Genomic DNA, 27,287 nt, shown 5'->3' on the forward strand with positions numbered 1-27,287 from the left:
ACAGCTTTTCTGTATAATAAGAGGCTGAGACAGTTCATACAGCAAAATCACACAAATCCACATAGGCATGTGAATTTAAGTACGGATGGTTTAATTTCTCTTCCCACTCTCATTTAAACCCTCACTCAGTTGATCTACCCAGTCTCCTTTTTTTTCATAAAATGCTTGTATTCTCTCTTGAGCCTCTGTTGCTCAGAAAGATTAAAGAATTTGAAGTAGTTTATTAAAAGTAAGTTAAAAGAGAGTAAATTACTTAGCCAAAGATTCAAAAGGTTGTTATGTTATTGTATATACATAAAAGGTAGGAATCTGAAGAGTGGAGAAGAACAAGGCAAAGAAGAATGATGCAAACTAGAAACTGAAATAGGTGAAACATCAGACAATGGTACAGTGGTCATGACCTTGAGATGACCTGATTTGTTACTGGTTTTACAAAGGGCTATTAGAAACATAAATGACTTGAAGATGGAGATTGATCCCTGCAGAACAGACTAAATAAACTTGGAGGAGAAATTCTGGAAATAGACTTAACAGTTCTGATACATTGTCCCATAGCTTCATAGACAGGGATGCTGAAGAGGAGAGTAGGAAGTGATCATTTACTCCATTTCCCTTTATAAATGTTTTGGCTTCAACATGTGGCTTTTCAAACTCAGAAGTACTAACACTGAGCAGAGGTAAGGGTGCAGTAATTCCTCTGTGATTTGGCCAAACCAATTTACACAGCAAAATTACATCCTATTTTTTTTATATCCTTAATGCCACAGGTCCTGGGTAGGCTGTTTTGTTCATGCTTTCCTGATTCATGACTTCTGGATGAACTTTCTCTGGGAAATCAGTTTTTTGAAATGTTGGTTTTACATTAACATCCATTCAAGAGGCAATGAAAATGTTTTCATAAAGTGAAATACTGTAGGGCACAGTGTCATATCAAATTTATCCAATTTCTACTATGCAGCAATAGAGACAGACAAGACATCTACTTCAGCATTGTCATGAGGCCTTCTGCCTATATGGCATTGACGAGCTTACTGACAGTTAATGGTCACTTTAGAGCTTTATCCTGCTATTTCTGCACTAAATGGAAAGTTGAGAGTTTTCACACATTCTCTCAACACTAGCTGTGCTTCCTTTATGACAGGCATCAGAAGACTTTAAGGCCTGTTGTGAAGTGAGTGATGGCAAGCCTGACTCTGAGTATACACTCTCCTTCACAGGAGGAAATTTTATGCAAGTATAACCTCTTTTCTCTTTTCATGACATATCTCTGATAGGTTTTCATTACTATTTCTCCTTTCTTGTGTATTGCAGCATTACCTGTATCAAACAGACTAGCCTCTACACATCATTTGCTACATGATCTTGGAAACATATCAAATCTAGAAAGAAGTTTAATTAACCTCTGTAGTCAATCTGATAAGGCACAAACATATTTACAGCATAAACATTGGCTAAATACAGATGGCTAAGCTTGATGAGGACGTGAACCATTAATACGTCCTTTAAGCTTTTATTTCCCCCTTCCACTTTGCTATTTGCCTTTCATGACATATCCCCTGCTATGAACTTCCAGATAGATGCAAATTCCTGAGAAGTCTGTGGCATGCAGTTTAAATCTCTGTATATTTCACCCAAGGAATTAGAAATTATCTGATGCAGTTCTCTGGTTTCATTTGCTGTTTGCTTGTTGATGCACTTGAGCAAACTTAGATGTTCACAAGTCCATGGGCTACGATAGGATGAGCCCACAAGTGCTAAGGGAGCTGCAAAGGTGATTGCAAGGCCATTCTATCATCTTTGCTTGTTTGTGGCAACTGGAAGAAGTGCATGAAGACTGGAGAAAAGGAAATGTCGCTCATACCTTCAACAAGGGGAAGGAGGGGGATTGAGGAAATTAAAGTGTGAGACCAGAACAAGAGGAATTCAGGGAGCACAGAAGTTTTTAACAAATTAACAAATGCAGGCAAAAATTGTCAAGATCTGTAAGAGCTTCCCACCTTTTATCTTCCCCTTTTTTAGGAAAAATAAAAAAGAAAGAGAGAGAGAGGGGACAGAAAAAAAACCACAATTGCTTTCACTCAAAGTTTATCAGATTCACAAGAAGTCTTGCTGCTACCATCAACTTTGATTACAGCCTTACATTTCCCATATACTCTTACCTCTCTCTTGGCAACATGACTTCCAGCATTCCCCATCCCCATCAATCCTCAGAGCTAATGCCAGATGAATTCACTCTTTTTGCACTTTTTTTTTTTTTGCACCACTGAGAACAGGATGCTGCTGCTTCTGCAATGTATTTGAAAAGAACTGTCTAACTTGCTCCCAAAGAGCACTTTTGCTACATGCTTAACAGACATATACTTATCTAATCAACACAGGACTAGAAACATTCTGTGTGTCAGAACTATTCAGTCTTATTTTGAAATATCAGAACAGGGTTTCAACGCACACACTTACAATTACTAAAGAATGAAGATCACTCAGAAGATGCTTGTGTTGCTACTGTTATACCAATAAGAGCTGGTTCATTATGCCTCCCACCAGCCACCCTCCCCCATTTACACAAGGCCCTGTATCCTGCATGCACCATATGCTTTTCTTGAGTGAGCACCAATATTCTTGCTGAGGGTCCTAGGATCCCCTGCCACGTGTTCTCCAGCTCAGAAAGGAACGTGTCTGCAAAAACTTGCTTCTCTTCCATTCATCTCTCTTTTCCATGTAGAATAGGAGAGAGTATGCAACAGGTCAGAAGCTAGGAACAAGAGTTGTGCAATTCCTTTCCATCAGACTTCCTCGTTAAGATCTACACGTGGGTAAACTCCCAACACTCTGCAGAGAGTGGAAGTCAGAGGCAGCAGGGTCAGTCTGCTACGTGAAGGTGAACCTCCCACCACAGTCATGCAATTAGGGGTCAAGAGGAAAAGCTTAGGGTTGAAATGCAAGACAGATATTGATCCAGGACCAGCATAAAGGACAACATAACTTTTGCTACACCTACAGCTTTAATAGCATAGCAGAACTACGTAAAACCAGGTAAGAACACGTAAGTGGATTCCTCACAGAATGCAATCACTGGATCACCCCACTATTGACAGTCATTAAGATTTAGGGAAAATAGCAAGTGTCAGCTTCCTCTAGAAAACATTTTCTAAGTGAAAACTTCTATTGTTTATTCTATGTCTATTGTGAATCAGAAGATAAGAAGAGTACTACACTTGGTTGAAAATAGTCACCAAGTTTCAAAGTCATGAAAACTACTTCTAACTGGAATCAAGCCTCCATGGGATTAACACCTTCCCCTTTACTGAATTTACCAGTAATCTTCAATTTGGACCTGTCAAATTGTCTTCTAAGCAAAACACCATTTTCCAGTTATACACATAATGGATGAGAATGTCCAAAGCTGAGATAAAAGGTGAATTGCCTACTGAATTATGTCATATCCATGACTGAAAATTCACATCCACACAGACATATCCAAAACAAGGCTCTTAGAGTCTGTTCTTGTCAGAAAATTGCCCAAAGTGAACAGATATTTTAGATACTCGCTCTTGCAGAATCCCTTAAAAACATGCACCATGAGGTCAAGTGGAGCCTTTCCATTGACTCTATTAGCTTTTTCAATGAGATCACCATGCCCAAAATCTTACTGTATTTTTCCTTAGAACAAATCAGAAATCACATTGTTTTGTATTTATGTCAAATCAATTAGTCATTAACCTCTTGATGGAGAGATGGCCACTCCCACATTATTTCTTCAATTTCTTTAGTTGAAAAGTCAAGATACATGTTACTTTTAGTTGTAGCTCTACTTAGAAAAAATCGGGAAAAAAACAACAACAACAAAAAAACACAACAAAACAAACAAACAAAAAACCAACAACAAAGCAACAATACTTGTCAGATTGCTCTAGTTTGGACTACTCCAGATTTTTAAAGTATTATTAGCATAGTGAAGGTAGACTTAGGAATGTAGAGGTCATCCTGAAAATATCAAATGCTACCCCACTATCTTTGGTGATTAAGCAGCAGACAGACTAGAGAAGTTTAACATACATAGCTGAAAATTTCTGAATTTCTAAATTCACTTTCCTAAACTCTACTATTGACATTCACTTTGACCAGTACACCCATCAATTAATCTGTATGGATATTAATTTACACCTTGTTGCTGGTTCAGTGTTTTTACCTGGACAACCAGGTTCATGGAAACATTCATGTATTGTAACCTAATCACAGATGAGATAATGTAAATGAGCATTGCGTGACTATACCAGAGTGGCTCAACAGGTTTTGGTCCATGTCTATTACAAATCTAAGTTCTTTTGATTTACAGTGACACCTCATCAGATTTCCACGCGGAAGGACATTCTAGTATTAATCTGGAAACTTCTTTCAGCAACCAGATCCTAGTTTGCTTCAGCCAATTCCACCAATAATTGCTTTATTTTGTTTTGTTTTTTAAGGCTGAAACAAGTTAAGGGAAGGCTGGTGCCCTGGATAAACTACTGACATATATTTGAGGAAACGGAAGTTTGAGCCCCTTAGGCAATAATCTAATTTAAAACAAACAAAAAAGAAATGTCATTAAATTAGTCAGAGATATAAGAACTTAAGTCCATAATCACTGATGAAATGAACAGTCTGTACTTTGTGAAACTATTATTTTACCACAGACTGTCAATCATTAAAAAAAAAAAAAAGAGAGAGAGAGAGAGAGAAATAAATGATCAGAATAAACTAGATATTTGTATAAACAGTGAGAGAATTTATAATTATTATATTCAGGTCCAGAGGAGGGCCATGAGGATGCTCAGGGGGCTTGAGCACCTCTTCTACAAAGACAGCCTGAGGGAGCTAGACTTACTTAGCTTGGAGAGGAGAAGGCTCCATGGAAATCTCGTTGCAGTTTTCCAGTACTTAAAGGAAGCTTATAAACAGTAGGGAAATCAACTTTTTAATGGGTCGATGATGATAAAACAAGGGGTAAGATTTTTAAGCTAAAAAAGAGGAGATTTAGATTAGACATTAAAGGGAACTTTCTCACTGAGAGGGCAGTGAGGCACTGGCACAGGCTATCCAGAGAAGCTGCGGATGCTTCAACACTGAAGGTGCTCAAGGCTACATTGTATGGGGTCCTGGACAGCCTGAACTGGTGCCTGATTTATGGCTGGCAATCCATACAGTGGAGGGGGGCTGGAACTGTATGATCTTTGCAACCCAAGCTATTCTACGATTAAGGTAATTCTGGTTTCTCAAAATAGATGGGGAAAAAAGTGTAATGAGATTGAACAATATTTGAGAAGAGCTAGCTATACTGCATTACTTTATACAAGTTCTTTTTCACAAGCCTGCAACTCTTACAAAATGGTTCATCTGGCCATCTTTCAATACTGTGTTTTGGTTTGTATTGATTTAATAGCACTGTTTCTGTCCAGACACTACCAAGAGAGACAAAGACTTCTTGTACATCCAACAAGGGGCAAGATTAAGTAAAATTTTCCTTTTCCCTAGTTAATCACACTCAGGAAATAGCAGCCATGTCTGTAAAATGTTAATCTTGTCACAGATCTAACTGGGAAGTGATCCTTTACGTCATACATTTTCATTCAATTCTGTTAATGCAAAAACATGCAGTACAATGTAGCGAGGCTTATTATGATTATTAAAGATAAGGATCTACACATCTAAGTTCTGCCTTTTTTGATGCAGCTTTTTCTGCTCTTTTTCATGATGGGGTACAGTATAACTTGGCACCAAGAAGTCGAACATGTAAATACTATGCCCAAAGGAGCATGATCACTCTGAGTGACTTCGAGGATTATGCATAGTCAGAAAAGTAAAAGAGAAACAATACTTCTCATCTGCATGTTTAGATTAATGGATCGCCAGGTCTGAAGCTCACTGATATGTCTGGAACAGTATAGAATTATTTGTAAGTGACCCACATTATATCACTTCACTAGGAAGAATTTTTTATGAGTATCTGAAAGTCTATAATACACATCATTAATCATCTGGAAGCTGGAACATGGAACACGTTAATGGTGTGGTGCAGAAAGGATTATTAAGAAAGACACATATTGGATTATGTGAAATATATTCCCCTGGTATAAAGTAAATATTAGGATAATAGAAAAAAAAACAAAAAAACACCCAAAAAAACCCAAAAACAACAACAACAAAAAACAAACAAACAAAACAAAAAAAACCCCACAAAACAGTGCCCATCTCTAGTTTTGGAAGATGAGGAGAAAAGATGTGCCAGCTGTCAACTACCTTTGCAAAATAACCTGTATCCTCTAGGTAACTGAAAATTAATTATTCATAAGAATGTAAAACCATTTGCCTTGTTTATAGTACACTGGATCATTTGACTTGTGAACAAGATCACGTGGAGAAATACTCCTTATTTCAATTCATAAAATTAATGGGTGATATTATCCTAAGGCATGATTTACTGTACTGCACCAGTACAGCCTTTAGTGAGACTGTGATTATGGCAGTACAGAGGTATTGCACTGTTCCTTAGCACGGAAATAAACTCTAAATAGCACTCAAAATATATCCATGTCTTATATATTTACCAGAATAAAATATCTGACTTCTTTCTGTAGACAAAGCAAATCTGAAGTAAAAATAACCAACTCTTTGAGCCCCCTGTACCAGAGGGAATTATGTGAAAAAAACATTAAACAAAGGGGAATTGACCGGGGGGCTACCACTGCTCAGGGACCGCTGGTTGGGCATGGGTCAATGGGTGGCAAGCAATTGCTCTGTGCATTGTTTTGGGAGTGTGTATATACATACATATATACATATACATATACACACACACATATATATATACATGTATATGTGTGTGTGTGTATATATATTTTTGTTTGTTTGTTTTAACAAAAACACGGATTACTGACATGGAAAAGGTGGAGTTACAGAAATAAATCAGACTCTAAAACTACTCTAATCAACTTCAATGCAATGATATTGCGGAGAATGTTGAATGACAGGTTAGTTAAAAAGCTATTTGTAAAATTAGTATCGTGTTTCAATACACCACAATACTTACTGCAGTTCATTAGGAACTATTTTAAGCAATCCTAATAGTCTAGGCTTCCAGTAATAGCATCACAACTGTTCTTCTCATACTCACAATGATTTCTGCTTAAGCAAGAAGAGCAGATGTTGGAAATGAAGAGCTGATTATTTTTAAAAAATCAAATCTGTTTTTAAAGTACTTGCATTGGTTCTGTAATTTGTGCTGCTTATTTTATTGGTTAGCATTACAGTTACATCACTTTCATATTATTGATATCACTAGGTACTTTATGTCAAATATTAACTTGGTAAATGTCCTGCAAATACTGCTCGACTTAAATGGATACTCGGTGCTGAATACCTTTGCTGCATAATTTATAAAGATGTCAGTTGTACCACATGAATGAACTACAGGATTAAACACTCATATTTTTCCTTCTGAGGCAGTCATGTGACTGTTCTTATACTAAAGTAAACCACGATATACTTATTTTAGTCTCACGTTCAATGTTTATACCCTTTTTTTTTTTTTTCTTTTTTTTCTCTGTTTGAGCAGTTAGGTAGCTTTTAGGAAAATCACCCAAACCCTAATTGGTTTCTGTTTGCATAGCTCTATGGCCATTAGAGTTAAAAGCTCTAATGTAGTGAATAAATACCTCTGTGCATCCAGCTGACTACCATCGACATTCATATGCTGATGTATTGAAAAGCCTGACACAGGCTTCTAAGTTCAGCACCGATTTTATGTGCACAGCATCATGTCAGACAACATTCACCACAAGAATTTTGTTCTTCACAGGGTTGCGCTTGGACCTTCAGTAGTGACACATAGGCCTTAATGGGCTCTTGTGGCACACAGGACACTGTTTTTGCTCCAGTTTGGAGTAACTGGAACAACCACATTGCAAGTGGTTCTTTTCACCTCACATTGAGGATATTGTTTGACATGTAAGACTACAAAGGCACCTCAATTCACCCACATCAAATCACCTGGAGAGAGGAATTGTCTCCTAGACTACAGACAAAGGAAGATCTGTACAAACCCATAAAACCAGAGTTCTTCATGCTGCTCTGGTTAGACAAAAGGGTTCCTCCTGAATGACACTACCTATCCTTAGAGATTCACCTTATGTAAAAAAAATCCAGATATGTTTAGAAATCTGCTGCAGCAATAAATGCAGATTTACATTCTTTTTACGTAGGTTTTGTGACATATCTTTGTCGTAGTTGGGGTGACAGCAAAGTAGACATGCCTCCAGGAAATGGGATGTCAGTTTGGTCAGTGATTCATGCAATGCACTGTGAGCATTAAAAACTTGACAGTGAACATGCTGAGAGTATGCTGAGTACTGCCAGGCGTACACCATTTAGTACTACATGAGTGTACAACTTATTCAGTAATTTATAACATGCCTGTCAGCTAATAAAACAAAACAAAGCAAAAAAGCCACAAATGAAACTAGACACTATGTAACAGAACTGATCATTGTTTATGTTGTTTCTGAAATAATCAGATTTCTCACCAAGAAAAGAAAAATAAAGCACCTAGCTATACAACAGCAGTACCTTCTTTTGTAAGGGTACGTGGCTATGACTTTGACAACCTGTCTTGCACACATACTTCTTCATTTTGGGTACATAAGTAACAGTCATGGGTAAATGATGCTCTCTCTTTCCAGTTTTACTTCCAACTCTCTAAGTGGTAAAGATTGTTTATTGCTGAACATGTCTTGCAGTGATCAGAGATTAGTTCTCTTCTGTATGAACTATAGAATATAGAAGGAGTAGAATTTGTTGTAAACTACTTAATGATCTACCAGTCCCTTATGAAATTTATCAGGTTTCCACAACTCCTACATTTTTATGGTGTTCCTCTCATATATCTACCATGTGTAGACATTGTACCAGTCCTTGAAAGGCAAGATGGGAAGCAGTGGTGCAGCGATAAGGTGATGACTCTGAAGAAGTGATCTTTTCATGTGAACAAGATGGGTACATAATAGCAGTAAGGGACAGGAAGCTTAGCAGAAATTTTTCATGTTATGATGGAGTACAGTAGGCATGCAGGACTTGTACAGAAGCCAGACTTCCTACACTGAGGCACCTGGCCCTACAATGAGGGAGTGGGGCACAAAGTACCTAAATATTGCCCTTCTGACAGAACAGCTAAAAAGCCACATAAAACCTTGAAGTCATTGTTTCCCTTTCTTGAGTACTATGCAGCAAGAATTAGAAACCATCCCTGTTTATCTGTCATTTATCTCAAGCCTGCATGAACTACCAAACATAAAAAGAATCTATTTGTAAAGAACAAATATCTGTTTCCTTATCTACTTTTTCTCCAGGCCACTGAATCTTAAATGGCAAACAAAAAATGATTTTGTGACTCTGAGACTTATCAGCCTACATCTAAAGTGTTTATTTACAGCTACGAGCAGTTTTTCAAGGTTGAGTGTATTATGTGGCAAAAATCAAGTGTTGTAAGCTAAGAGTCAGCACTTAAGCAAACTGATAAAAATACCACTTACGTGAACAGTAGCACGTTTATGCTTTTGACCCAACACGTTTACTTACAGCTGAAGTATTAGTCTCAAACTTGTTTCATTACATTACAATATTAGAATTATTTCTGAGACTGACTAACTCAGTCTAGCCCCAGTGTGAAGTATCAGGGATCTCATTGGTTCATCTGAGATACTCACTTGAGGTGGTATGAATCATTTCAGTGTATCCCCAGCCTTCTATGTTCTGAGTACAAAGGAATATGAGCAACTTTAACTTCAGGGGCACATAAAGACCAGAAGGCATGCAAAGTTCGGGCTGTTGTTTAACTCAGGTTTTAATGTTTTCTACACAAAGAAACATGCACAACTGTACACAGCATTCATCATTGCTCACTCATCACTGCACATTCCACCAGAAATGCCAGTCTCTGACTCAAGCTTGTTACTACCCATGTCTCCACTGCTCAATTGAATATCCTTTGAAACCATGCATTTTCCTCCACCTCAAATATCACTGAAGTTCCTTTACATAGCTCAGCTATGTGGCAGCTACAACATCATCATCCATTCATCAGTAAATATCACATCAACAGCAGTTATCAAAACTTCACAGTCCCCAGTCCCACACACCACGTGGCTATCAGATCTCTCTGTCTGGTAGACAGCTACTGAAAATAATGTTTACAAAAACCTTCAGGCTTCATTGCTTGAGAAAGAATAGGAATAAACACCTCTTATAAATGAGCTATTACTTCACCGTCAGTTGTCAGGTTTCCCACATTTTACTTGGGAGGGACCTACTTGACCAGTCATTGCCAAACGCAACTTACGGGATTTGCAAGTTTGGTTGCCAGAGTTAGTCTGACGCACTCTTCTGCGAATGCGTTCCTGGTGTTTTCCTACAATACGTGCAAGCATGACAACAATTCCAAGAAACCTCAGAGGGTTGTCTCAGACTGCCAGCAGCTGAGAAGACTGTACTTGAGAGTTTGCTAGTACCTCTTCCTCGTATTCTGAGGAAGGGCCCTGAGTGACAGAACATGCAGAGAAGTAAAGGCTCTGGTAGTTCACAGTGCAAATGATCAGTGAAATTCTGAATTCCCAATGAAAGACATCTCCCTCTATGAGCACTGAAGATGGCTTCAGAATCAGATTAGGAGCTGTTTTTTTGAACACTCAGTAATGTCTAATTTAGAGAGCTAAATGATTTAAAATATTCCCTTTAATAATACATTGCCTTGAAACATGCAGTTTAAAAGCTCATAGACTGAAATCAGAATATGCAAGTGGGTGCCTTCTAGAAGCATATAGCTTATTATGTGCATAGACCTAAATCTATCCAGACATAGAAAGAAAAAGACATCGAAGAGAGAAAAGGAAAATGCAACTCAAAGAATTAATCTAACAAGAAAGCTTCTTTAAAGCTTCATAGTTTCAGTAGAAAATTTTGTTCAGATTACTTCTTTTTCACCTACAATTCCACATCCCAGCCAAGATTCTGGAGTGCGCTAACATTCCTAACTTACTTTGTACATAAATAGTTGATCTTCCTCCATCCATCTCACTGCAGTTATTAATATATTTATATACTTCCTTGATTGTCAGCACCACTTTCTGCCACTTTTGACTGGAGAGATAGATGGCAGAGTTGCTCCCATTTTTCTCAGCATTACAAACCTCATTCACCTAGTTTGTATAGTTACTGAAGGCATGTGTAGAGACTCTGTGCATATCTTCATTTCAGTCATGGTTGAAACTTATCTAAACAGCCCCACAAACTGAAAACTAGAACCAGAAAGAGGAAATAAATTGCACTTTCCTGTTATATATTTATACTACCAGCTGCAAATCTTCATAAAAACTCTTCAGTAAAGAATTAAACTTTGACATAGTGCACATCACAAGGAAATATTTTAATAGACCAGATCCTCCACTAGCTAAAAACTCACAGCAAGTCTAATGAAACGTAAAGAACAAGGGTTGCTGACAACAATTTCAGATATGGCCTGTTATTCATAGTTTAGATGGCTGCTTTGAGACATATCCATTTTTTCTTGCCTTTATCACAGAAATGAGGTAGAGAAGCAAGATAAGCAGGCAAAGATCTCCAAAGTTCCCACATGCCAAATAATTTTGTTTTACCAAGATAGAAAATAAGTCTAAGGACACTCAGGGTAAGGATTCTAGAGTTGCATCTGGCTGGTGATTGACATCCATATAGTTATGTATTACGTTTACTTCTCTCACATAATTTGTGCAATCTGCATCTGTTCAACATATTTTCAGTTAAGCAATCCATAACAAGTGTTTCCTCCTTAGATAAGCGGATAGATAAAATAAAAGGTTGAGAGAAATAACATAAATAAGGTTATTATTTGATAAATGAGTCATATTTATACGAAATACAGGTGCATGGAGGCATCAGCTATGTATAAGTCTGTAAGACAAATACAGTCATAGACCTCACTACATTAAGAAGAAAAACCATATTAGTCACCTTCCTCCTACCAACAAAATAAAGACACCACTTGGTATCACAATGAACCTTACTTCACTACTGATTTTCTTTATTTTCCTTTTTTAGAAAACCATACTTCTAACTCCTTCACTTCACTAACACTGAGTTATATTTAATGAGACCTTTTCAGTAGGTTAGCATTTTGATGTTTGAATCTCTTGTTGATTTCTCATGCAGTACAGGATAGGTTCACACTTAAGCTTCTATATGGATCAACAGAGATACCTTAGTGAAGTTGCATACTTTTACTTGACTGACTACTCTTCTAGCATTACAGATTCCTTGAGCCATTAGCCATCTGAAATCAGCCAAAGTTCCAGAAAATGTTCTGGAGGGCAGACAGACAAATGTTCACCTCTGGAAACATAACCCTATTTTATAAAAGACATTCTCTAACAAAGACATCACTACTTGAAAAGTGAATCTCTGCAGGCACAGATCGCCCAGTGTTCATAAACAATACAGCTGTTTTTTAAATGTTTACATGGCTTAACTTTTGTATAGCTGGCAAACAATGTAATGGGGAATAAATTAAGTCATAGAACTTATAGGAAAAACCAAACTGCAAGAAAAGAACAGTGTAAGTATAATTTATAAAGATCTCCACAACTGCGGGTCTCCCACCTTCTACCGTTGATTAAGCATTTCCTTACTGTTTAAATCCAAAACCAATAAATACAGCCTCAGTTTTCTATTTGCAGTTTTGAGTATAAATATACATTGACCTCATTTGTTTGATAAGAAGGTCCTGACCTGACTCTTTTCTGATGTATACTTCTTGACAAATAGCTTGTTGTGTCTGCAATATTCCTAGTACAGTTTGCACTTGAATACTGGTTTATGTTCTACAGCATATAATAAGTGAAAGGTATGCCATAGGTACCGCATGCAACTCACTGCGCCACAACCATAGAATCATATAAACATAGAATAACTTAAGTTGGAAGGGATCTTAATTATTAACCAGTTCCAACTCTTCTGTTGTGGAGAGGGTTGCCAACCACCAGATCAGACTGCCCAGGGCCCCAGCTGAATTGGCCTTGAGTACATCCAGGGATGGGGATTCTACAGCTTCTCTATGGATCACTTTCTCAGTAAAGAATTTCCTCCTAACACCTAACCTAAATCTCCCCTCTTTTAGATAAAAACCATTCCCCCTTGTTCTATCACTATCAAACTGTAAAAAAGTTGGGTCTTCCTCCTCCATGTAAGTTCCATTCAAGTACTGGAAGGCCACAAGGAAGTCTCCCCAAAGCCTGCTCTTATCTAAGCTAAACAAGCCCAGCTCCCTCAAGACTTCATCGTACGAGAGGTGCTCATATATTGATATCATGGGACTGATTTCAGTTTCTGTTATGCTTTGGCCCAGCAGTAGTTGATACTCTCAGCCAGCAGAGGCAATAAACCCCTTGTGAGCAAAAATGTTTCCTTGGTCTGCTCTTCTGCCAGCAAATGGCAAGTGCTTTTTGATCCTTCTTCAAAGTTCAGATGCCCTTGTTCATGGGATTTGTTTGTTAAGGCTGTGGTAAATTTTCTTGTAAATTTGAACCATGTTTTTCCAGCAGTCCTTTTCTTTAGTTGTGAATCTTCAGTATTTTAAGAATTTTGCTTGTTATGCAGTGCTCTGCTCCGTGCTGTAAAATTTATTACCTTTCCTGGATTTTGTTTCCATTAAAAAAATAAAAACTAAAAAAATAGCATCTTGCTACAGGCTTACTGTACATACCATTAACACAGCACTGTTGTTTGTATTTGGCTTCACGCTCTCCAAACTCTACAGAAACTCTTTTGGCACTCTCACCCTTAGAGGCTTGCTAGCAGCATCAGATTTTATACCTTCAGGCTCTCTGAAGGTATATTATGTTATTCTGAAGACAACATTATACTGTAAAATTATGAACTGTTTAAATGCTTACTGGGACATGACTGATGTACAAAGACAGAATACTTAAAGATTACTGTATCACAGTTATATCTGTTATATGCCAGATAACTGCTTTTCTGTTATGGTAAGTCAACTAAGATTTTGTGAAAGAAGATTTTAGTGTTGGATTTCAGATATCTATTCCACTTAAGCATTAATTCAAGAAAGCTAAAAATATGAAAGGTACCGTAGAGAAAAAAACAAGTCTATGATTTAGATGAAGGGCATGACCTAATCCACACTTCATCTAAGCAGTGACGCAAGGACTTGGATTGAAATGGGGAGATTCTGGGAGAGGCTGAGATGAATAAAGCCTTTCACTAAGAGGGGAGATGCTGTCTCTTTGCTTATTGAATAGTTACTAAAGTTCACTGTCAAAGGAAACTCTAAACTGCTTCTCAGCTCACAAAGTAAAACTGCAGCCATCCTTAGAGCAATAGCAACCTCAGAAGGCAGATTTGAAACTGATGGGTTTGAGCATTAAAAAATAAAAAGGAATAGAGGAAAGGGAAAGAGAAAGGGAAAGGGAAGGAAAAGAGAAAAGGGGGAATGGGGAAAAGGAAAAGAAAAAACAGTAGCACAGTGCTTTCTGTCAGGCAGGGTGGAGGCAGGTTATCCCTAGTTCCATTGCCCCACCAATGGCTCCTAGAACCAGGAAGTCCTTCTGCCACCACAAAACACTGATGGTTACCAAGGAGCAAAATCTCACTGCTATCTATAGTAACGCTATCAGGTTTTTTTTGTGTTCAAATTGAAAGAGAAAAAAAGGGACACATCTCCTTTCTACACAGGTGCTTTGTTAAGGGCTATGTTAGCAAAAGTTCAACACTGATCCAAAGATTAGACATCTGAAAGGGAGCAACAGAAGAAGGAGAACCAAACTATGAAGTAAACTAATGGCATTTTCTTCATAGATGTTTCCACCCTTGGAAAAGGGAATAACAGCATGTCTCACAATACATATCAAATTTTCCATTACGCTGTGATAGCAGTGTATGACAACAGTTTCACAGAGAGAAGGTTTTGGCCTTGTTGGGGAAATAACTGATGTATTTTACTGTCTACCGTTACTGGATTACATTAACAATGAAAGCCTTGCTTCCACTTCTGGATTTTGAGATATTTTCTCAAATTTCATACAAATTATTGTCACATCTGGTCATGGAACTTATAATTATGCATCTAAATCTGTGATCTCAAAGCCCAAGTTTCTATGCTACTGCTCTTTTTTTTTTTTTTTTTCCTTCTAAAGATGCTAAAATACAAAAGTCCTAAAAGAACTCAAATGGAAAATGACCCTTCTGATACCAAGTCTTTAGTAAACTGATCCCTACCAGCAGATGGGCCCCACCTTGCAGGAAAGTGAACAAATAAAGAATAATTTATCTTTGAGTGCAATAAGCATCTTTCATACGCAAGTTTGCCAAAGGCTGGATAATTCCACAAAGGTGCTCAACAAGAAGCCAGAATTGATTAGAAATGAAAGGTCCCACAACACCACCCTGAGTACTCAGCTCTTAATCAGGTTATCAGACTTCTCTTAATTGATGTAGCCTCTTATCAAATTAAAGTGTTATCTGCCCAGTGAGGTCATAAAATGAGTCACACAGTCAATAGGATATCTAGCACAAAGGCAATGCTATGCATTATAGAGTCTAAGGATACTGTAGGTGCAGTTTACTTAAAGGTAACTTGGTGAATGCTCTGGCCCTCTTTGACCTTCAGAAAAAGCTGTTTTAACTCCCTTTTAACTTACGGTTACTGTTAGGAGTAGTTTTGCTAATCATGATTTGATATTGTTGCTTTGGTAAGGCAGTGTGACATTTTGAGACCAACATCTAATTTCTCATAATCAGCTATTAATTCCACTGATTTTCAACTGCCACAAAGCCTCAGCTGAAGTTTTCATGTAGCTATGCTGAATGCATTCTCTGAAAGCTGAGCTTGGTGTAGTTAAGCTGCCAAACAAGTTCCCCACATTAAACAAAGAAAAATGAACACTGTGAACAAAGCATTTGGCAAGTACTTTCCTTAGGATTTCTACAAACCAAAGGTGCCAAACTCTTTGATGTTTTAACAGTGTTTTGTTCTGTTAGCTTTTTTTATTTTTTATTTTATTTTTTTCCTTTGGCCTATTAACTAAAATAGATGGACGCTGAGTCCATTAAGAAAACCAAGGAATTCAGCCAATAGCTGTGAAAATCCTAGTAAAGGCCACTCAAACATTAATCGGTTAGTTAATATTCCATACTAGTGCTGTCATCTGCACTAGCTGTTAATGCTTTAAGTCAGAGCTGACTGTCATCTATCAAATTCTGACTGCTTCACTGTACAGCGCAACCTAAACCACAGTCCAACAGCTTCCCATTAGGGCAATTGCCTTCAACCCATGGCATTGCAAACAGCCTCGCAGAAAGGCAACTCTTTATATGGTCATGTACAATGACCTAACTTCCAGGTTTCCAAGCCCATTGCCTCAGAGCTCTGATATTTTAGGTACATTATAGGAGCAAGTTACAAGATGTAAATGAAGAACCAATCACAGCATGTAGACAATTTTCTTTCTGATATTATTTATAAAAACAAAATCAAAATGATTCAGTTGATCAAAACATCTTGTGTGTGCATTAGGGATGTTTTGTTTCACTTTCAAGCTGTTTAAAATTCTATTAAACAAAGAATTACGCAAATGTAATAGTAAAAAAAAAAAAAAGAAAGAAAGAAAGAAAAACAAAGACGTTTGGCAGCTCCACTGTCCTTGCAAAGTCATTTCAGCAAGGCTGAAAAATCAATTCCCTGCTTCATTCTGTACACATATGGAAAGGAGTTCACTGTGTCAATTTAACCTTTCTTTCCCTTGTTAGGACAAATACAATTCTAAGACGAGAGAAGTTATTTTACTTTCTTTTTTATCTTGTACTTCTGGTTTTGCATTCTGTTTTCTTTTTTGCTGAGTGTTGGCATAGTGATGTGGCACACAAGTTTCATTTTCAGTTTTGAAAGTAAGTTCTAAAAAGTTGTAGTGGCAAATGAAAGAACAGACACAGCAACAGCCCACATACAGTTCACTTTAGAGTTATCAGTGGAAAAGGGCTTGAAATCAGAGGAATTTGAGAATAATTGAAATTGAAATATAGAGGAATTAAAGATTAAAACTCTTAAGTAATGAAATGTTCAGATATTTTGGTAGGAAACAGAACTAATCCTGAAAAAAACAAACTTCAGGTAACATTGAAGTAATACAAGAGAAAACAACCCATTAAATCCTTTCTCACAGATCTGAATTCATCTTCCTCTATCAGTGGGACAAAAGCAGAAAATAAGCTACTGCTAAAGACAAAGACAACAATGTGCCTTAGCTTGGCTGCACAGCAGTAGCCATCATGAAGTTCTTCATCACACTGAAATAATGCCTGACATCCACTGTCAGGTTTAAACTTTTCAAGCACACCAAATCTGAAATCCAAATGAATTAATAAAATGAACATTCTCATTAAAGAAAAATACTTTTATAGCCTGAACTCTTATTTACACAACAGCTTGCAGGTAACTTACAGAAGAGAACTCAAGCAAAGAAATGGAAGAAGAAAACTAAAGTCTCTCTGGAGAAGAAGCCAAGAACCACCACCTGCTGTTTTGAAAACTGCTGCATTATCATGTTGCTATCTTTTGCCACATCTAGAGGCACTAGAAGTATCTACAGTTACATGCTCTGTAAAGGAAAGTGGACCTCAAAAACATCTCCCCCTGTGCCACCTCATGTCTCATGCACTTAATGAAGACTACTCTACCTTTTATGAGTAAGGAAGCATATGTTTCATTACCAGTGAATGCTATGTTTTTGTTCAGAGCAACAAGTTGCTGTAAGGATCTGTAGGATTTCATTTCCATGTTGCTTCAAATGTTTGCTCACACATTGTTCAAAAGGAAATGGGGATTTCCAGGTATAAAGATACTTATTACAATAAAGAAGACTACTTGTAATGCCTCAGTGTGTTTGTTACCTGGACAAAATTCATCCATGGCTTTGAAAAGACTAATAGGGCTCTGGAGGCCAAAAATAAATTGATGGTAGAAAGTTTGCCAGAGAAGTCAGTGGAAAACAGAAACAGTGCTAAAGCTGAAAAAAAAAATATTCTCAAGTCTAATTTTTCCAGATCCTTGGTGCCACAAACATGACAAATTAGACATTAGCTCTTCCCTCACAAGAAATTTAATTGAGTTCTACGACTCTATATTCCCTTCTCAGACATGGTTTCGATTGCTTGCTCATACTGCAAGTATGCCAACTTACTCCCAGGCTCTTTTTGGAAACAAACTAACTCCACCCAGGGTAAAATCTGAATTAGAGAGATACCCTTTGGGAGTTTCCCTCACAAGGGAGAATGGAGGTGCTAAAGTTAGGACCAGGTTGCTGTGCTCCAGTCTTTTAGTAATATTCAATCAGGCCTTGAATCATCAAATAATGACATGCTCAAGATTCACAACTGACTCCCTTCTCATTGATTTGTGCTTTTTAGGCTGAAAAAGTCCCAAACCAAACAGAGAATTTTGATGTCTTTTGGCCACAGAAACCTCATATAGATCCTAGAGGAAATGCAAATCAACAGATTCCCAGCAGGAATGTCTGCTCCAGAGGAAAAAAACAGTTTGGAAACCAGAGATTGTTTGGGCAATGCCTTCAACTGTGAAGTCATAGCACGATGTGCGTGTCCACAAACTAATTTCACTCTTCCCTGTAATTATCACACTGCTAAAATTTGGCATCTCATATTAGATTCTAGCTTTCTGAATCCAGAAGTTTCATTTTGCTTTTTGAAAGGAAGTTCTGAAAAGTTATAGCGGCAAATGAAAGAAGAGCTTCAACAAGCCCACATTCTGCTCATGTTAGAATTATCAGTGGAAAAGGGCTTAAAATCTTTTTATAGAGAAATTAAAGATTAAAACTCTTAAAAGTGGAAGTAACTCCGAAAAACAAACCACTTGAAGTTTTCAGGCAAGAAAAACAGCCCCCTTCTTATTTGCTCTGTGGGGCAGCTGCCCAAGAGGTATACCTGGCAAGTGGCTCTTCACAGGAATCTCTAATACTGACAGTAGTAGAGGTCAGATCTCAGCTGTGGGATGTCTCCAGACTGCCCAAAAGTTATGGCAGCCTTATTTGGTTTCATGTGTAGAACTGACTTCACCATTGCTGTGCATGCCTTTAACCTGGCTGTTTGTGCAGAAGAAAACATTAGATGGTGTGGGCATTGCTTACTTCCTGCACAGCTGTTCTATGTCTCTCCAATGGAAAGTAGCCAAATTGAAACAACCCTTGTTGTAGACTGTGCCAACAGGATGCAAGTGCTCACAAGTTTGTATTTTTCTGCACGGAATCGATGTATGTCAACATTACTGTAAAGGAATATGGCTCAGCACCTGCCATGGGCACAAACACTGCTAAAAACTGAACTGGGTGTTTGATTTGGGGCACAGAGAAGACATCTGAAAAATGCTGACTGTTATGCCCAAGCTGTGGCCACATCACCACCCAGTTCTAACTATAACTATTTGATCCTGTGAGGGGTATAGCATAGATCCTCTCCTCTCAAAACAGTATCCCAAAGCGGATCTTTAATATGTCTGAGTGAAGGCTATTACTGATGGTACTCCCATGCTGCTACTTGGCCAAATAGATTGTGGTATCCTTCTCCTTCAGCCACCCATGCTGTGAGAAAAAGAATGCATGAACAACAAAACTACATACGTAGTAATGGGAAGTAAAGGAGGAGGAGGTTAGAAGGGAGAAAATACAGTTTTTTTTGACAGCTCATTTAGCCAAGGACATCAGGTAAACATAATCACACACAAAGAATCACACAAAATCTAGTCCAACCCCCTGCTAAACCAGGCACCCTACAGAAGGTCATATGGGTTGTCCGGATATGTCTTGAATATCTCCTGATAAGGAGACTCCACACTGACACAGATTTTGAACATCACGTAGACTTGTTCAGAGTAGGAGGAAGTCAGATTGTCTGACCCAATAACTTTGCATGGGTTGTTATTTCTCTGGTTATTAACTACTAAATCAGTAAATTGTTAGCATATCTGAATATGAACGCAACAAGCTTTACTTGCTCATCCAGTTACTGGTGTGCATGCTTTGACATCAGATTCATCAGGGAAGAGGATCTGAACCAGGAACTCCTATAAAAAATTGTTCTTTGAAATCAGATTAGCCAGTCAGAAATGCCAAGTGATAAGAGAAGACTTTCCTTTACAGACTTCCTTCAGCAGTTCTAAGCCAAGGATATCAGGAGGACACAAGACTTCATATCCACCCAAACAGATAAAAAATGCTGATCCTCACCTCACAAAACATACAGCTGCAGCTTCACTGTGGCAAGTTATGGAATATAATTAGAGATGGATTACAACCAAATAGTTTCTTTCCTAAAAATAACTAAGCAGTTCTCCTTTCTTTCACTCTTTTGAACTTCCATGATAGATCTCAGACTCAACATCTTTTTTTCCCATCTGTTAATGTTATGCAACTTTAGAAGCTGCAGGTATCCAGCCTTTTCCCAGCTGAAGAGAGAATTATTCAGCCTGAGAATTTTTGTACTTTTTCTACCTTTCTCTAAAAAATTTCCCATCTGATGGTCTTCAGACCATCACAATTACAAAAAGTTTAGTTACATTTTCAAACTGCTCGTTACATAGCAAAAAATGTGATGATAGTCCTTCCAAAGTGTAAGATACTTTTAGTACAGATATCATGTCAAAATGTCTAGCATCTATAAAACTAGATGAGCAGTATTCCAAAAAGTATTTTACAGAAGGGATTTTACACACATTCTTGCTTACATTGGTCTAAAACAGCCTGTCATTCAAACCAAAATGAAGGCAGACATCACGTGCAGGACTAAAAAAAGCCTAGAGATCCAAAAGCATGTAACTGAGTCTCTTGTATCCAGCAATTGGATTTAAAGCTTCCTGTTCCCTCTCTATTAAGTATGGAGAGAGGTGCCGCCAGGATACCATTTGTCTCACTTAGAAGCTGACTGGAACATGCTGTATAGCTATAGCTGCAGTCACTATTTCTGTAGCAAACACCACTGCAACAGCATTCAGAAGCAACTTCTGATACCCAATCCAGGAAACTCAGCGTCATTTCTTTGACTTGATCAATTTTAACGTAAAAGAAAATCTCATTACACTGCTGGAAAATGGAGCTAAGCTCTGTACATCCAGTATTTCCACACACAAGTTGTAGTTAGGGTTCTGATCTGTCATCTGTGTGGTTGGGCATTAGCCACAAGTATGATGTTTTCTGTCAATATTTGTTCAAGTCTGGAAATAAGTCGATTACCTACCTTCTGCAAAGGTTTGCGTGTTAGATTTGCTGTTATCAGATCACAGAGGGTGTAACACAAATTTAACTACATCCATTTCAAAGTGCTAAGGCTCCTTTCTCACCCTGATGGTTTACCACAGACTTGCCATAGGAATATCATTTCAGAAACAGGGATGTGGTTGACATAAGATAGATGATAATGGGAAGAAAAAATTCTACATTTACTTATCTAGATGTAATATATAAATTGATAGTCAAAGGATATCCCAGATCTAAAATAAAAAATGGCTGTTTGAGTAAATAGCAATTAACTTTACAAAATAAAGAAAAGCCCTCCAAAGGGAATGAGAAGAAAAAATAAGTCAGGACTCTCTCATTTTCATAAACATCTGAAAGGACTGGTAGAATAATGTAAATAAGATGTTTAATTCACACCCCTTATATCCAATGGACACATTTTCTACTCTCTCTACAAATTTTTTTACAGCAGTGGTTCCTACTTGAAAATGAACAGAACTTTAAGGGAAAAGAGTTGCAGGGGTGAACAGAGGATAACAATCTTTTCTACAATGTCCCAGAAACAACCTAAAGCACATACCTTAACCAGCTGTCACGAAAACCAAGATCATGTTGAGGCCACTAAAGCAGCATCTTCCAGTCAATGGGAGAGTATAGGCTTCTGTGAGGTACCTTGTTCAGTGTTTCTCAGACAAATGGTGGAGTTCCCTGGCTTCAAAGAAAACAACTGTTAGTATCCTAAAGCAAAAACAATATATTCCACTACTGGGGCAAATATTTGCTTGGACTTGACTATGAACACTTACTCTTTTAAATCTATAAAGTGGTCTGAGCCTACATGCTTCCTCAAGCAATCTGTGCTCCAATTCCAAGCAAAAGAATTTGTTGGAGTTACAAGGACACTGAAATATCACACTCGAAAAGAGCAGCAGGTGAAGACATGCAAGTTCCAGGTGGATGAAGAAGTTCATTTTTAATTGACTTAAAAACATATAATCACCATATAATCATTGGATGGCCTGGGTTGAAAAGAACCACAATGATCATCTAGTTTCAACACCCCTAGAAGGGAAGAATTGGGAAGAATTAGTACTATAATCTTTGTTCCTGCATTGTATTTTTATATATTCCCTTAGGGTTTTTTGGTTTTTTTTCAGTTTAATGTTAACATTAAAAGTTTCTTTCACAATTTCTTTCCCTTAACTTTGTCCTGAAATGAATTTATTTCATACTAAGCTATATTTCTGTTTCTGCTTCGCATACCCATTTTCTTTTCTCCACATTTCTTTCTTTTAAAATGAATGAATTTCTGCTTTCTAATTTATTTTAAGCCAAGTAAGTTTCAGCTTTATGTTTTCTCAATTAATGACAATTGCTTCTCATTTTCCTATATAAGTAACATTTTCTTTTAATAATCTTCTGGCTTGCTTTCTTTTGATATACATATACCTACAACAAGTCTTTTATTCTGCTGTTTATGGATTTCATATAGGTGTACTCTGCTTTTATACATGTGTACTCAGTTTTCATACCTTTCTTATGTTCTTTTCAAAAGAAAAGTACTTCTCTCTTTACATTTCCACACACCCCTAACATTTTTATTGGTCAGATAAGAGAATATGAGCTCTATTTGCTAATGTGTTAGTATACAAAAAAGTAGAGTAAATGAGTTTGCTTTTGTTTTATTAGCTATTAAAATGGTTTAAATGCTTTCTGGAGAACAGAATGCAGTGCAAGATGTTAGGCCTATGTATGCTACCAAATATAACTCTATTGGGATGTAAAGTATGCAGAGACATAGGAACCTATTTTGACACCTTTATTCTGTTTATGGCACCTACCACATCTCATCATAATTACCTATGAAGTGTCCATGATACCATGGCATAATATTTCTTCTAGTTTACCTATAATTCTAACATGCAAGTGACCAAAAATCGGCTTATTCCCAAAAATCAGGTGCAGTATCTATAGCTAGTAGGCAGTATAACTTCTGTCTTTTCAGAGATCTAGAAAATTATACTGGCTGTGCTAAAATCCTTGGTCCAATGTCAGTATCTCAGCAAAAACAACTCTTCAGTTCTTCTGTTCTGTTGTGCCTTTTTTTCCTTTCCTGCTACTAATCCTGCTTCTCTGCACAGTGAAGACAGAAATACAGCACAGCCAGGAATCCTTTAAAAAATCCTTTAAAAGGTAAAGCTGTTTTATGGAATAGCTTTGGGTTATCTGAATTTTTTGGGGAAATGATGGCTAGGAGTATCTAATATTGAAACACAGACTTCAGACATAGTTAAACTACGTGTGTTCATCTGTTACGTTTAATGCATCTTTTCATTCTATTGGAGTCCTGTTTGGGCAAGTGTAATTACAGTAAATTTCCAAAGGGAAGAAATGCTTGGAGATGCTCTGCTTTCTCCCAGAGACCCACCACTCAGCTACATATATACAAGACTAAGGAGGATAGAGGCGTGAGCTGATATAGAGCAGGAACTGTTCTCTTAAAACTCAAACTGATATAGCTTTATTTCTGGAAGCAAATGAGAGAACAAGAATCCCATATGGTTAATTGGTGACCTCTGACTATATCTCTGTGTACAGGTGGAGGTGAATTACTTCTTTATAAATCATTAACATAATTTGTGTTTACCATCATGTGGTATTATGACAGCTGAATGGTCACTAGTGAACAAAGTCACTATGTCTCAAAGAGATGAGGGCAGGATTTGACTCAAATTTAGCTGTGCTAAAACTGTCAAGATATGAAGCCCAGAAATGTTTCAGATGAGATTATTCTATGCTCCAAATCTCATCTTCACTCCCGCATAGAATATTAGTTGGGAACTAGTGATGCATGTGGAACTGTCAAATCTGCTTTCAAGCGCATTACTGAAAAAAAAAGGCAAAAATACCAGTCACTATCAAGAGTACCTTGGATGCTGCCATCTGTTGATGTGGCTGTTGAAGTAGCAATAAACTGTAACTACAAACTGAGAGTCTCTTTCATCACAACAGTACAGTGAATACATGTTGAATTGAGGTTCATGAGGTCCTATCGCCTCATTCATTGAATAACTGTTTCTACAGAGTCTTGTCTAGCTCAGGTCTGTCACTAGAGAGAGAAAAGAAGTAGAAATATTAGCTATAGATGACTGACTGAACACATATAACTGGAGGGTAAAGAGGTTTAAAACGCAACTCCTTTCCCTCATTGACCCAGCCCCAGTCTTAACAGTCACATCTAAGAGGTAAATGTTTAGTGGGGGCAGATGTTTTTCCTGCAGGGTATTCTCATTTTGCACGCAGTTTCATGAGTTTCTCCTTTTATGAGGGTCTTGTGCAATGCTGCAAGCCTGGCAGAACAGGCTGTGGCAGGGTGTTTTGGCATTTCAGCCTTGCACTTGCTCCTTCCAGTCAAAGACACGTCTCTAAGAGAACAGGTGTATAGTGGCTGAGCAGATCGGCTGATTTCACACAAATGTCCATTTTCATTGGTCCTGGATAAACATCTGTGGTAATTCTTTGCTAATATTTACTTACAGAATTCTCTGTTACAGGGAACAGCTGCACTATATATCCCGCTTCAATGCATTCTGGTATTTGCATGTATTTTCAAGACCGCTATCTAGTTTCCTTGTAGACTTTTACCTGCCTGTCATCCACAGAACTACTTTGATGTCTGTTGTTTTGTTCCTTGGTTGCAAGACCTTTCTGGAAGACAGGAATCTTTTGCTTTTACATGTCTAGCACAATAGCTTTTTCTTGACTGGTAACTATTCATTAATAGGAAGGACAGCAGTTCATCTGCTCTGTACATGTTCAACTCTTTGTACCTCCTTCCACAAGATGGGCAGTCACTCAGCTCCTTCCTCTCCTGTATTTCTCCATTCATTATCACTGTAGATAATGAATTCTTTCCTGAATTCCCAACACTTCACTTCTATTAGACACATAATCTGAGCCATGCAATGTAAAATAACAAACCTTTGGTAGCCATAAACGTACAACAACTGCTCTTGATTTTGCTCCAATGACCTCCACCTAGAAGTCTGGGGATATGACAGGCACGGGAAGTGTGACCGCCAGTGAAAACATGCTCAATACACTTCATAATCCAGATCTTAACCTGAATTAGCATTTTGGATAAAAATAGAGTCAGATTTCCTGAGGGAAAGGTGTTGATCTGCAAATGAATATAGTTATGGAAAGAACATGGGGTATGAGCAGTAGCAAGCCATATTTCTAAGGATTCTGTTTATTTCTTGCCACTGCTGTACCACTCCATAGCTATGAGCTAGAACATCTCCTTTCAGGTGTGTTGCTCCCTGTTTAGTCAGTCAGGAAAGAAGCTCAGACTGATGATATTCTAGGTCACTTCTATCTACCTCTGACAGAGACAAAATCATTTGTCTCTTGTGTTGCATAAAAGAAATAAAATGTATATTGGTATGCTCAGCATGTACACTGACTCTCATATTCTGCACAGTGTACTATATATTCCTTATAGGTCCACAGCACACAACCAGGAATAAAAGATTCTTCTATTTGCATCGCATTAACCAGGAAACCCTTTCAGATAAAACCCCGTCACATAAAACTACACAATCTTAACATAAACAAATGAATTTAACCATGTAATATTTGACACCAGTGAAATTTCGGTTGAATAAGAATTCCAGATTTAGGACCTCCATGGTTATGGGCTATCTGGTTACTATCAAGAGAAAGCCTGGTATTTACTTTGGGTAAAATGAAGTAGGACATTTGTACTTTATTCTGCCGCAACCTGACAAATTTCCTTTCATCTATTTGTCTACACAGAACAGTTCTATAAATTAATTATTTATTAAAATAACATTGAAAATTTATAACTCACAAATAACATATTAGTAATAAGGTATTACTAATAATACAATTAAATGTATCTGCAAATCTACATGTCTATATATAAATCTGAAACACTTACCTTAGAATTACAGAGATAATTGTCCTTTTATATATCAAAGCATTTTAGCTCTTTATAGGAAAGTTCTGGTCCAGTTCCAATCAGTTATTCATTCATGATTTGGATATTGATATTTCTTGATGATTCAAGATGGCCAACAGGTACACTGAAAAAAAACAGAACAGGCAACAAAATTATCCAGATAAACTGTAAAAGATAGCTAAAATAAAGACCAGAACATATAAATTATTTGAGCAGTAGTCTGGGGGTCAGTAAAAGAATCTGCAATTGCAGTGGGAATCAGGTACCACAAACCAGCCAGGAAAGTGGTGTACAGTTTGCTATAATTTCCAGTCAGCATGTTAGTAAAATAGCATCGTACCAAGCTCCATTCAGTTATTTCCCCTTTACCACAAAATATATTTGAGACTCTTATGCTTTCAAAGCACTATTGCACAGTCTTATGTATGCAAGCTGTCAGGAATGTACACTGCAGCTTCATCATCCTTATTAGAAAAATTACCAAATTAGACTTCAATCTGTAACTTCCAGTGGTTCTTATGATTACATTTCCTGCTGACAACAATAGTGTCAGAAATCACCATCAGCCTTACAGTTATCCTTAAATAACGCAGTCAAGGATATACTAATGAGACCCAAAGCACTGAGGACATGTGAAACAATTACCAGTAAGCTGGACAACTGCATGACTCTTTACATGCATTATGAATTGTGAAGGTAAGCCTTGGTATTTGTAGGTTAGGGTAGAGACACATGAAAAAAGAAAACATAATATCTTCATATCAGCTTGGCCCTCTTGGCTGCATTTTCAGAAGGTGCTATCTCAGCTCATTTTAACTAATGTTTCTGTACTCTTGAGAAACATTATGCCATATGCAAATCTCTTAAGATAAGCCATAGCTTAACATGCAACATTACTACTCTACCAGATACTTCCTTCCACTTCTTCTCCCTTCTCTCCCAAAATTCCCATGAGGGGCCAT

At 37.5% G+C, this 27,287-nt stretch overlaps 1 long non-coding RNA gene across 1 annotated transcript in view; it reads right to left on the reverse strand.

The window, feature by feature from the left end:
- Positions 1-26,636, reverse strand: part of LOC116653475 — a 75,975-nt gene extending 49,339 nt beyond the window's left edge. Inside the window, exons 1-3 of the long non-coding RNA XR_004307363.1 lie at positions 26,305-26,636; positions 24,270-24,450; positions 21,922-22,053 (exon numbers count right to left, since the gene is read on the reverse strand). This is a non-coding gene — a long non-coding RNA (uncharacterized LOC116653475). The remainder of the gene's footprint in view (positions 1-21,921; positions 22,054-24,269; positions 24,451-26,304) is intronic.
- Positions 26,637-27,287: the final 651 nt, after the last annotated feature.

This window comes from Coturnix japonica, chromosome 5 (assembly GCF_001577835.2).
Source record: "Coturnix japonica isolate 7356 chromosome 5, Coturnix japonica 2.1, whole genome shotgun sequence".
Taxonomy (NCBI): domain Eukaryota; kingdom Metazoa; phylum Chordata; class Aves; order Galliformes; family Phasianidae; genus Coturnix; species Coturnix japonica.